Here is a 14,390-nt window from a genome sequence, read left to right on the forward strand (position 1 = left end):
CGCACGCAGGCAGGAACGCACATGCTCATAGGACACCGAAACAAATGCCTGAGAATATGTGCTGACTGTGGGAACTCTTAGCTATGAAATATCGTATTACCAATGTGTCTGTGTTTATCTGTTACACAATGATCCTTGGATCTACAAAGCATGATTGTTCCTCTGGTGACTGGTGTTCTTCTCCATTTTGATAGCTACTCAAATGTCAAGCGTTCTGAGTTTGATACATGTCAAGGCCAATCATTCTGATATGGGGTTATGAACACGTGTTGGAGTACCTGTGTTGAAATAATTTGCATTGCTCATGAGATTGAGCTGGAATACAGTATATACGTATATATAAATATACACTTTACACTTTCGCCTCGCCAACTATGGGTTGTATTGCCTCTGCATATTTTCCTCTCCATGACTTGAGCTCAAGCTTATATCAATGTATTCATTTCCACTGAGGAACCTTAGAGCTACAGTCTTGAGATAAGTAATTAATGGGTTATCCTAATATAAAAAGGGCTGTTAGCAAACAGCAGATTAGACAGTACAAACACATTTCCATAAGAACCAGTAGAGGGAGCCAGAGTACACAAGTATACCGTACTGTAGATGCCTCTATAGTATGTCCCCACTTGTATCACATTTTCCTTGAGAGAATGTGTTATTTTGGACCATAAAGCACGAACACACACAGGGAACTATAGTGTCATGTTTTGGGAATTAAATAGAGAGTTTCAAGAATGCTGAATGCATTCATTCATGACAACTGGAAAAGCATAGGAGAGAAGAAGATACACTTTGATGGCACTTATCATGAAAGCACAATTGTACATTACTGGTCCAGCCTTGGTGGATCGGAAGAAGAAAGGACAAACAGATAGACTGGAAGCAAGAATTGAGTTCTGCTCCGTTTTGCCATGGCACACTTTGTCCAGTTTTCCAGATGGTACGGCTCCGTTTACACAAATAAACACATTCAAAACTGAGCAGTCAGTGGACAGACAATGGCCAGAATGGTATCACGAGACCTGAGACTTGAAAAGAGCCCAGATGCTGCATTCTCACAAATTAATTCATGGCCAGGCCTTAACTCAGGATGCCCAAGTAGCCTACTGTATCTAGGTAGCAAATGTTCCAGTCAAACCAATATTCATAATAAGAAGAGGAGATGGACTGCACTGAAACCTATAACTGACAGAGACCAATTCAGACTTGCCAAAAACTCCACTCAAATGGGAAGTTCTATAGTAGTACAGTGAACCAGTTGCAAAATGGTCAAAAAAGCAACGGGCTCTCTTCTTAAAATTATCATCTGACCTGCACGTCTGTAGCCTACTTGTTTGATCTCTCTCTCTCTTTCCCTCCCTCCCCCATCTCTCCCCTCTCTCTTTCTTTCTCTCTCTCTCTCTCTCTCTCTCTCTCTCTCTCTCTCTCTCTCTCTCTCTCTCTCTCTCTCTCTCTCTCTCTCTTTCACAGACATGTGGCTGTAGCTTCACCTCTTCACATGCTTGATGAGAAATTACTTGGCAGGAGTGGAACGAAACAGACCAGACTCAACTGGCTGCTGCTGCTGCTACAGGCTCATTAAAGCCGAGCTAGTCAAGTGGAGACTTTTTTAAAAGACAGCACCCAGATGCACAGCTGGCAAGGCAAATTCACAATCTCATTTCTCCCATCCATCTGCCACCTCACGCCTGTCAACATGGCGGCTCATCAGAAAGACTGCGCACACACTGGACATAATAGCCATACGATTCACACAAATCAAGGCTTTAGAACGCTGTCATAGCCAGTTATTTGTTAAGGGAATGAAGCAGAAGTCAAGTCGTCCTTCCTTTTGAGTGAGCGATTTCATGCTTTTCCACTCTCCAAGCTATTATGGGTTTGTATTTTTTTTTCTGGACCTTCATTGCCTAATTTGCATTCTGGATTTCCGTGCCTGGATCAGCTCTTTAATTTTCTTTGTGTTTCTGTAGTTTTACACAATTGCATTTAATGATGACAGCATGTTCAGCTGCCAAGGATTGTGTCTTTATTCATTCATTTATTCATCAATTAATTAGTAATCAATTCACTCATTCATTAAGTCACCCATCCATCCATCCATTCATTCATTAATTCTTTCAATATGTGAATTATAACTGAGATTTGTTCAGAGAAGGATAGCGTGCGCCAGGCATTAGGCATCTATGTAACCAGACTTTAAATACTATAGTCCTACAGTCTGCCCTGTAGATGTAAAACGTATCTTTTTCTAAGCCTAATCATTCCCGATGCTGCTGGAAGTTCATTTCGACACAAGACCACAAACACACGAGAGGCCTAAATAGAACATGTTAATCTCCCCAATGACCTTTTCCTCCACATTCTGACTGTTTGCCCTTTCTCACCGATTAATGCTAATTCCCTTTCTCCGACTAATTGATTGTTTTATTTTATCTCTCCCCCTGTTTTCTAGCCGTCTTAGAAAAATAAACTTGCTGCTGAAAACCTCGTCTTCAGTGAGCATGATTCAACTCATGGAGATATAAATGTCCTCCTATCGTATCCACTTCCCCTTTAGAACATCTTTGCAATTTCCACCGTTGGCATCGTTAGCAGAACAAATGGAGTATAGAGCAACTGGGGCCGCAGAGTGAGATTCTTCCATCCTAGGCCTGGCTTTGAGTTCTGTGTTATAATTAGCCACGCAACAGCACACCAGCCCACGGAAGGCAGACAGTTCTGCCAGGGGATTTCACAATTATGTGACAAATCAACGATGTGTTTTTTTCCCCCCTTGGTTAACTTAACGGGTGAGAGAAAATTGGATGGCAAAGTGGGAGAGACTGATTGCGAGGGAGTGGGGAAGAAGAGAAGCACTAGGGAGGGACATTCCTCAGTGGGGCTAGTGTGTTAAATTTGAAAATATGATTCAATGTCATTACAGCCTTGTATTGGTTGTGAGGAGAAGGCAGGTTTCTTTCACAGAGAGAAGGGCACACTGTATAATGGCTCGATGGCTTGGAACCCATACAGTGTGCAGACCATCCTTCTCTCTTTGACACATTTTGTCTGGCACCTGTGAGAACAATTTTTTTGCACACCCGTCTCTACAAATAGGGTTTTCCTTCATGCCTTTCAGACAACACCTAGGCTGTGTCTGAAATGGCATACTTCCATCAGAAGGCTACACTGCGAGTGTGCACTGAGTGCTTACTTGCCCACTTTTAGATGGTTATAATTGTCCCAAAAATCTGCTCTAGTCCATCTGCCTAAACTGAGTATTTGAAGTGTGCAAGTAGGCGGTTTGAGAAGCAGCCCTGGTCCTCATGTGTACTCAGCATTATCTACCTGGTCCAATGCAGTTGGCAACAGTAAACACTGCCACTGAAGAATTTAGCTTAAAAACATGCACAATTAGGCTACAGTACATAACCCGCACAAGCCTGTTTAGCTTATACATAATATTTCATTAGCTTTGTTTGTTTGTTTGATGGGAGGTAAAAGAGTGGGAAGAAAAGAAAGAAAGAAGTGGTCTCAGACAAAAAGAAACAATTGACACGAGAATATGGCACCCTGCGGCAGAAATGACTTGGGATGCCCCCTGCTGAGTCAATTCAGTAGCTCATTAAAGCCACGATTCTCTCGCCACACACAAACACACACACACACACACACACACACACACACACACACACACACACACACACACACACACACACACACACACTCTCACACACACACACACACACAGAGCCACTTACACACAAACACACACAAATGCACTCAGACATCCACAGAAGTGCAATCAATTGCACACATATCAAACCCACGCATATATCAAATCACAAAATGAAATAACGTTGCCCACAGATATGTGATCTCTCAGGTAATGAATGTGCTATTCGACAATTAAATGGTACTTTGATATAATTTAGTCTATTACTGTGTAAAGTTATATACAGTTTCACCCCTAAAGTTGCGATATACTTATATTTTGCTCTGCCGTTGTAAATAGCCTACTTTTCGTGGCATGTTCCGCCCGTACACAATGAATATGATTTTGTTAGGCGAAGGATTAACAATGGGCCTTGACACATGACTAGATAGACTAGATATTTGTATTCATAAATAATGAATTTATACAGAAAGTCTGTCATTAGGTAAAACAGAAAATGCAAAAAAATAAAAAAAATAAAAGATCATTAAAAGCATGAACTCATTATGAGACCCAAACACAAAGACTGCACTTTAACAGTGCGTGTAAATTTGTCACTCTTATTGGAAGGAATCGATTTAAATCATCATTAGAGTAGGCTTACTTTCCTAAACATTCAGGAAATAGGTAGGCCTATATGCCGGCAATTTGGATTTCGCCCTGTAGCTCAGGCTGCATATCTATCTCTCCTGCTTCTTGTCCATGTTTGCTGGGTCCACAAACTGGCTTATCCACCAGATGCACCAAGATCGTTAGTCTGATTGGTTGAAGGACTGTCCAAGCGTACAAAGTCATTTGAACTATGCCCATTGATCACGCCTCTTGTGCAGTAGAAATAAAGTGCAGACTCCCCAGACTAATGTTCAGTCTTACAGTAAAAGATTGAGCAGTATGGTGATAGCCAGACCAGGAAATAGGCTCTGGTTGTGTGTAATATACTATGCTTTGCTAATATGTATCTCACATAAAAGGCAGCAGAGGGATGAAGAGGAACCTCACGTATCTATGAGAAGAGAGTTTTTGTGAAGTAGTCTGTCATGCCTTAGCTACTCTGCAGAGATACCATTAAGAATTGGCACTGGAGCCTACAGCAGCTAGCCTTCTGTATGTCTATCTGACCACACATTGAAAAGTGTAACAGGTCCATGGCTGGCAATTACTATCACAGCATTGCGCTTATGTGTATGCATGAGTGTGTGTCCGTGTGTGTGTGTGTGTGTGCAAGTATACGGACTTAGATTTGAGTTTGCATGCGTGTGTGTGTGTGTGTGTGTGTGTGTGTGTGTGTGTGTGTAAAAGGAGACTACTTAGCGATTAACCTCAGAGAGTATGCGTCTGTGCTATAAATGCAGCCAGAGCTCCTTGCCTCAGTAGCATTGTTATTCTCACCTACGCCTCTGTAGCCAGAACTTTACGATGCCTGTGATGAAGAGTAGAATGCATAGGAATTGGTCCGATAGGTCTGCATCATACATAACACACAGTGTAATTACACAGACGTTAATGGCATAGTTTAATATGGGGAAGCAATCTTCAATCTCGTCTCCTGTGTGCGCTCCAAATGAAATGGGCGCCAGTAAGGAGCGCTTGTGCAGTGGGCTGCTTATTTATGGCTTCAGGCTTCCAGGCTGACTGGAAAACAGGACACAAAGGCAAGGCCCCCTCTCGGAGTCCGGTGCGTCTGCGAGCGAGCGAGCGAGCGAGCGGCCCCGCTATGATGGATGTGGCGTGGAGACAGTCGGGCGGCGGTGGCAGCAGCGGTGGCAGAAATCACATTTGTGTGGTCAGGGAGATGGCATGGATGGAGCGAGGGGGCAGAGGAAGTACTCCTAATGACCGTGCACCCTGCAGACACGAGAGGGGAGAGAGAGAGAGAGGGAGGGAGGGGGGGAGAGAGAGGGAGGGGGAGAGGAAGAGGGAGAGAGGGAGAGAGGGAGAGAGAGAGGGGGGGAGAGGATCTTCAGCGATTCATGTCTAACTGTCGGCTGCCCTGCTTCTTTGGGAAGGTTCTGTTTGGCAGGTGTGCTTTCAGGCTGTCAGTTACCTCAAGGGGGGACGTCAGGATATGTCCATGGGTGACAGTCTGATAGAGGCAGGAAACCACGCTGCTCTGAGTTTTACCATGGTGTGATACTGCCACTCTGTATTTTGAGTATTAGACGCGTCAATAAACCCCAGTGTGACAGTGTTTCATGCAAATTGAAAAAGACAAAACAGTATTGACCTGTGTATCAACTGCAGTGCCCAATAATCAGAGTCAGGCCAGTGCTTTAATCATAGAGAAACATGAAAAAAGAAATGCTTTCATATGTTTAGCCCTGTGCGTTAATATGATTATGGCTAAATAACTACAAAATCAGTGTATAAACCTATGTTACTAGGCAGGAAATTAGAGTATAGTGTTTTTGAAAGAAATACATGTGAGCAGCTCAGATTGACCATTGCACTCATCTGTAAATAAGCTCAACTTTATGTATTAATCCCCAGATTTTGAGTGAGTGGGCTCATGTCAAGTCATTAAACCAAAAAAAAGAAAAAAGAATTGTGAACTCATCACACAGCCCAATGTCTGGAAGACTGATGGAAATGAGCTGGAGGGCAAAATGAGAAATGAGAAACTACCTCTCCTGTAATCTCCTCCACATCGGCCTGAGTGATGAATGCCCTGCCCGTGGCACCGCACACTCAAAGGAAATGAGAGACGGCAAGCCAAGCCAAGCCCAGCCAGCCTCCGGAGACCACGTAGAGGGCAGAGGGCAAGAGGGCAGCCTGGCACAATGATCTGGCAGCCACATTTACACCTGAATACACCGGAGGGTTATGTTAATGTGTCATGATACAGGAACCATCCATCCTAAGAGTCCCATCATCATGTCATGCATATGACCTGCAGATGCCACGCAACAGTACTTGGTGTTTACGATCATGTCCTGTGTTATGACACCAGATGTGTTTCTACGATCATGTCCTGTGTTATGACACTAGATGTGTTTCTACGATCATGCCCTGTGTTATGACACTAGATGTGTTTCTACGATCATGTCCTGTGTTATGACACTAGATGTGTTTCTATGATCATGTCCTGTGTTATGACACTAGATGGGATTATATGGTGACACTTTTAATCCGATTATAGAATCAGAATAATGACTCAATTGGAATGTAAATGACAGATAAACACCTTGATCGGAATGAAACCATCCGTGGATCGAAATTAAACCGCTGAACCGACTAACACTTTCAATTGGAAATGAAAGGGGTGGTGTGTTCTGTTCTTATTTTGATCGAACACCTTATTATTGTGCCACAGGCTGTTATTAGCCGACATGATCAGTGCTCACATTACCAGGGATGGTAGCAACACTGTGTGTTGTTCTGGCTTAACTGCTTGATTGGATCGACGTGTCATACGGGAGCCTCTGCAAAAATACACAAGGGCTTTCATCTTTCATCTGCTGGCTTAGTCAGGTTCACACACACACACACACACACACACACACACACACACACACACACACACACACGTGTATCACTGTCCAGAGGCCATGGCCCCGGTGGCGGCTGACACTGTGGTGGCGGGCGGCGAGTATGGCAGTGCCGCCCGCCGCTGTCTAATTAGAAAGTGTTGACAAGCTGTGAGACAGCTGTGGCTGGCCCACCAGGGGTTTCCTTAACCAGCCCAAATGAGATCAATTAGGCCCGATCAAAGCGGCGGATTACAGATGCTGCATGTGGCAACGTGATTTATTTACGCCCCTGTCTCTCACTCGGGTATCACATATCTGGCAACGCAATAATGTAAATGCAAGCAGGGGGCAGATGGAAGGATTTAGCAGGGATGAGTGCCATATGTTGCCCCCCCCCCCCCCTTTTTTTCATTTCATTAATTGTAGAATTTGCACTGGTCATTTTGAAATAATCTCAGAGTTCATTTCATTCCAATCAAACGCGACCAGAAGGAGCATGGTAGCCTACTTAGACAGACATCGACGCTGCGGGTGAAAATGAAAAGGCCAACATTAACATATCTTAACTGGTGTGCGTTTAAGCCAGGGGTGAAATGTTAATATATGTACATGGCTAGAGACCTCTAATGGCCAATTTCAGACAGTCACATGTGGCGCAAGACCAAGCGGGAGTCGAGATGAATCGGATCAAATGAGCGTGAAACTACATGAAGCAGCGATGGACGCAGGAAACTATCCTGAAGCACCTATACCTGTGTGTCTGTGACAGAGGCTGGCAGAATTAATAGCCTTCAAATAAATAATAAACTTTAACTCAAAGCGAGGAAGGACAGAAGAAATGAAAATTGACAATCTGAAATTGCAGCCCAGTGTCTGTCTTCCTCCAGCCAAGAGGGAGGTGTGTGTGTGTGTGTGTGTGTGTGTGTGTGTGTGTGAGGGGGTGGTGGATAAGGCAGGAGGTGATGTGAAATGGACTGAGTTATTGCTGTCACTTTGAGAAAGCTTTGCCATTTCATTTGTGGAGATCAAAGAGGGCCAGGGTGGCCAGTGACAGGGGGAGAGCGATGTGCCCGGTAATCAGGGTGGACGGGGCAGAGATGGCTGATAGCTCTGGCCTTTGCAGCGCGCTGAAAACACGGCCACCCTGGCCACATTACCATCCGACCTGAGATCACCGGGTGGGTGGTGTGTGTGTGTGTGTATGTGTGTGTGTGTGTGTGTGTGTGTGTGTGTGTGTGTGTGTGTGTGTGTGTGTGTGTGTGTGTGTGTGTGTGTGTGTGTGTGTGTGGGGAGGGAGGGGGGGGCGGTTCAATCGTGCCGTGCGTTTAAAAATAGACTTGGACCTTGAACATACATTGTGTGCACATCACAGTGGCTGCACAAGAACCAAGTAAGTAAATGTTGGGAGGTGTTTGGAGACTGGCAGCAGATTCAATATGTCAGCGTGAAGATCCATAAAAACTACCTGTATGTGAATAAAACTCTTAGTAATTGCAGTGTCACTGGAAATAGACTGATGGTTTTGTAGCACATTGAAGAAGATGAAAACACACGGGAGCTATAAACATATACTGTATCCACTGACAACGTCCTCATTTGTAATACCTTTATTCAATGTCAGCAAGGCTCTGGAAATACATGAAAGACTGACTATTTCAGAATGAGATGTAAGCCACTCTGTGTACTTCTTGCCAAGTGTTTCTTGGTGCCATATTGATGTCAAGCTTAATTGTAAGTGCAGTGTGCTGATGAAGGCCTCACAGAGGGACGTCTGCTGAGTGTATTAAGAAAAGGCAGAGCATCACGCACTGCTATGTTAAGAGTCTTTAGAACAGTGGTTATTAAAGCCCAATTCACACCAAAGATTCCCGATGAGACGAGAGAGTAGCAGTGGTGTGAATTTAATGTTGTACGTACTTGCAAGCCGTCGCAAAGCATTCAACATGTTTAGTCGTAAATTGCAAGGTTTTAGAATGTTGCGGCTCGTCTCATATCTGTGGTCTGAACCTTACTTTTAAAGGGAAGGCCGAGCATCATGCATTGCTATGTTAAGATTCTTTAGAACAATACTCTCTCCCCCTCTCAGTCTCTTTCTCTCTCTCTCTTACTACCTCCTTCACTGTCTCTGTCCATCCCCCTTTCTTTTTATATCCCTCTTCTGGATGGCATATTCATCCTGTCTTTGCCTCTTATCAAATCCACAAGTCCCTTGAATAACACATGAGAACAAGTTGGCCAGAGACTCACTATCCATACAAACTCTGAAGCCCACTTTGATCTTCACAAAAAAAAGAGAAAGATTTGACATCAAGCATTCCGTTGCAGAATATGCATGATGTTCCCAACGCACCTCGTCCTCGCGTGCTGGAACTCTGTCACTGGGTTCTGTGATTCCGCATTAGAACATTCCACATATCGCATTTTACGCTGAATTTACCTTTATTTTCCCCTGTGCTCTTCCCTCTCAGTAGCACTTCCAGAGCAGCTGGTGAGATGTTTGAAGAAGCCTTCATTAGGCGCAGGAAGGCTTAATCACCATGTGTTTCCGCCCGGTCACTGCAGGGACAGAGCACGGCTTGACTCCGTGCGAAAGCCAGCCGTGACTGAGTCTCATATCCCACAGGCAGACATGGCCCGCGGTATCAGCAACAGCAGGGTGATGGTGGTGTTCTTGGCAAAAAAAAAAAAATCTCTCTTTTTCCTCTCTGCCTATTCTCTCATCTCTCCTGGATTCCGACTCCTCTCACAAACTCGTGCTGGCAGCTGACCTAAACAGATCTTGGTCCAGTTTCCCAGCTGCTCTGGGCCAGATCTGAGCCACGTCCATCCCAAGGTCGGTCCCAATTGGAGTTTCCTCTCAGTTAGTGTCCATGCTTTCTTTTCAACAATTCAAAACTGCTTGAAGAATGTACAGTATGTCCAAACTCTCTACACCCGCTCCGACCCAAATTCCCATATGTCAAAGTCTTCATACAGGTCCTCCAGCTCCATGTATGAGCTGCCCAGCTGACAGTCTGCCACTTGCCTCAGGCCATCTGAGCAGACATCACTATGACTTTCAAAGACGTCTTGAGAACTGAGCCTTCCGCTGTCTCCCAGCACATGGTTGGCCCTGGAGGACCTCATCCTGGCTTCATGATATACAAGAAAGACTTGTAAAGGATTGCAACACTACATCATCATCATACTGCTCTTCCCATCTATCAACCCATCTTATGGAGACACTTCACTGCTACCGCATAATCACTAGCCGTTTCACTCACATGTGGCGCTTCATCAGTGAGTTAAGCCTCATGCAGTCCCCTTGGAATCAGATAAGTTCTGGAACATTCTACCATTTTTTTACATTCACACGCCACATCTCCTGATGATTGATGTTATATAATCTACACGTTCAAAGCTGAAAAGCTAAACTATGTTTTGTGTTACAGCAATTTCACCTGAGACCTTTGATGTGAGTGTGAAAAGGATTTCAATGGTGTTCACTGAGCTACACAAAATACCTGTTTTACAAAGCTGAACAGACATATGGGCTCTGTTCAAAATGGATGGGAGTAACTTGCTGCCTTCCTGACTAAATAGAGAGCTGTCTCACTAGACATGACTTCGGATTGAACAAATCTTTTAAGAATGAGCGTAGCACTTTAGCAACTTTCGTTAACACTATGAAATTACCAAAAGCCAGAACATTGAACTAAACTAGCTTATGGTAGCTAGCAGGATAACGGTTGTTTGACTTACGGCACATATATCAGACCAGACGCTATCAATGGTTTCCCAACAATTATATAATCAGATAGCACAGTATTTATTTCTTGCTAGGTCTTGACAAATCTAAGAAAAATAATGTCAAACAAATCACATTTCAACAGATTCAGCAGCCATTACTGGCGTCATCCGCCATGTTTGTTCATTTTTACAGCTGTTTCAGGCTGTTGTTGCTGCAAAGGATTATGGGTAGTAGGGAGCATGGAGGATGCATCCATGCTGCCTTCAAAAATGTTAATGAGTGTTATTTAACCTGCAGATATTTGCCTGCAAGGGGCCATCCTCCCAGTTTCCCCCAAAAGGGTCCTACAGTATGTTCCCCAGTCGCAATACATACCGGGGGACATAGGACCCTTTTTGAGAAAAGCGGGGAACATAGGACCCTTTTTAAAATGTAAAAAAAGGACCTTTGTTCCCCAGTCCCATACAAAGTGGGGAACATAGGACCCGGGGAGGCACGCTCCCCATAGGCATGTTATCCAACACTACTAGCCTCCTACCAAACTAGATAATGAATTATTTGCAGGGTTTAGACCTCAATGGACTAGTGTGGCTCTGCCCACCCACATCTTCTTTTAGGGAGATCTGGTCTGGAACACAATGGTTCATAACTGTTTCCCTCAGACAAGAAAGATGTCCGGCTAATCAGTGATGAGAGGGGAAGACGAAACTGATACTTCTGAAACAGAGGCAGCAACACCTGCCTAGCTGGTGGTGGATCTGTAGAATCAAAAAGTTGTACTTTTGCACACCTACTTGGGACAGGTGCGTCGGAAAAGGATCACAGGGTCACCAATATCCAAGAATGTAGAAAGCTCCTGCACAATGTCTTGATTTGCAATTGTAGCTTTTTATTGCAACATTTTGCTTTCTACTTCCTTGGATCTGTAGATTCACCAGAGAGGGTCATGCTGGCGTGGAATTCTCACGATACGCCTCGGCCCCAACGGCCCTTTGTGGTCACGTCGGAATCGAGTGGAAGGTTACACTTCATAATGTATTACTTTTGTTGTTTTGTTGTTTGTTTTCCTCATTACCTTTGTTTACTTGTTTGTCTTTTGTGTTGATGTTTTTTCCTCCTTTGAAAAAAATAAAATAATGTATTACTGCATCATCAGACATATTCCTAACATCCAGTATTGAGCCATTTTTTGTCATGCACATTGCTGTTACCCTTCTCAGCTGTATTGCGCTCACTGTTTGACAGGATGGAAAGGCAATCTCCAGCCTGCAGTGGGAGAATGACTTCCACCCAGCTCCCATTGCACTCTTGGGACTAGACTGTACACCACACAACTCTGGAGTCTTTAATCACGAAGCACAATCTAGGAACCTAGAAGTGTCTGTGTTGTAATGAGCAGAATGGGGCTACTCTAGAACCCTTGCATTTATTATGGTTTAATGATGTGGAGCCCCCACATAGCTTAATCAGCAACGTGAAGGCCCTAATGTAAGCAAAGCCATACAGCGTTTTAGTATTCCATTCAAAGGGACTGAAATGAGGGCCTTGTCAGAATTCAATATAGTGCTCTTGCTTCAGCATTAAAAATGGACCCGCTTCATTAGTTTCTGTAAATGAAAAAAAAAAAAAAAACCATGTAATAGGAAGAAAAAACAACAACACAGGATTGGCCTCCATTTCATCTCCTGTGAGAGGGAGTGGGCCGAGTGCTGTATGTACCCTTTAAATAAGACTCCAAATTACCTTCTCATATCGCCAGGGGACAAGAAAAGAATCTCTCATATCAGCATGCACGGGTGATGGTGCTGCCAGCGCTATGGGGGTTGGGGGGTGGTATAACGTCGGGGGAGAAATGATTAGACGCCTTTGACCTAGTTGAGGCGAGCTCTGGTGGTGGAACTAAGTCTTCAAGCACCTGTATCTAATGTCAAGACTCGCCGCTGCAGGGGGACGGAATCAATCTTCCATGGAATGGGCCGGTGCTGCAACCCCAGGCAGACTGCCACCACCGCAGCTCAGATAGGGGGGAAAAAACCCTCCTGTGCGCTCAAACAAATAGGCCAATTACCGTCCCTCTATGCACAATTTACTGTGGAGGGACCATGCCGTTCCTTTCGACTGCAAGCAAAGTCGGTGAACGAACCAATTTTACCTCCGATGGCCAATTACAGCCGCAAGCGAACCAAGGAGGAAGGATGGAGGAGGAGGAGGAGGAGGAGGAGGAGGACAAGAGATAAGGAAGGATGGAAGGTGAATAATGGAGGGAAGGAGAGAAGACAGTATTCAGAGGGAGAAAAGCTGTTTGGCATGACCGAGATGGCCATAACCAACAAACGTTTGAGGTAATTTGAGGTTGGAAAATTGTCTTCGATTTATTTAAGTCTTGAGTCCTGAGTGCGCTCAAAAGAGATGGCGCACACTTGACACTACAGTGGCAGCCATTATGTGGTAAAAATGTTGTCCATTTCAGCACTTGGCAAACCCCACAAGTCCTGTAGGCCCATATCAGGCCAATCTGAGGCTAGTATTGGACGAACTGGGACTCTAAATTCTCTTGCTCTTGGTCTCTCGCTGACTTTTTTCTTTCTTCTTGCTGTTTTTCATTTCATACATGGATCTGTGTGCTCATCTGTGCAGAGACTGATTGCTACCAAGAAGGACACCATATAATATTAGTCCATGGCCTGCAACCTCTGGATCCTCTATAGCCGCTGTTTGTCCCGGACACTCGCGTTTTGGTTATAGGAGAAAAGCAAACCGTACAGTAGACATATGCGTTCAGCTCAAACTCAGAGGGCTTTTCATTCCTGTTTTTTTCCACCTACAATCTTCAGAGCTTATAAAATCAGATCTCAGCCTCCCCACGCAGTGAATTTGTCTAACTTTATCTTTGTGCTCTAACTTTACTTTATTTGCCTCTAACTGCTGGCCAGAGGAGAAATAATAGAGATAAAATAATGGGAGTTGTAGAGGAGATAAGCCTTTCACACAAAACAAATTCCCTGGACGGGTGCGACGATAATGCATTTTTTTCCCTTTTGCTGAGTGGGAGAGAAATTCTTTGGCTCATGATGTTTTTTTTCCCTCTCTTCAGGACATCACCATATGTTCATCTTCCCAACCGTTTTGATATGCAACACCTGCAGTATGTCTACTCCTGTAGATGTAATGGAGTGGGCATCCTGCTGTGCGGTGTGTAAGCCTTTAAGACCTGATATCTTTAAAAGATGTGTTAGTAGATTATGCAAGCAGACACTCATGGGTCTCTTACTTCCTTGCTAGCAAACACAACTCCAGCGCTCATGGTAGTTCAAGTTCAAGCAGGATTGTACTTGAGCTGAGCTCATTTTTCATGCTCAGAGACAACTTTTAAAGTTCCCATCTTAGACTGCACCAACACTAGAAGGCATCGCTCTGCCCTTGATTCTCTGGGTTTGTCTAGGATGGTCGGTTGAAACCTGCAGGAGGAGGGCATATAAAATGTATGATGTGAGCATTA

This window comes from Sardina pilchardus, chromosome 3 (genome assembly GCF_963854185.1).
Source record: "Sardina pilchardus chromosome 3, fSarPil1.1, whole genome shotgun sequence".
NCBI lineage: Eukaryota > Metazoa > Chordata > Actinopteri > Clupeiformes > Clupeidae > Sardina > Sardina pilchardus.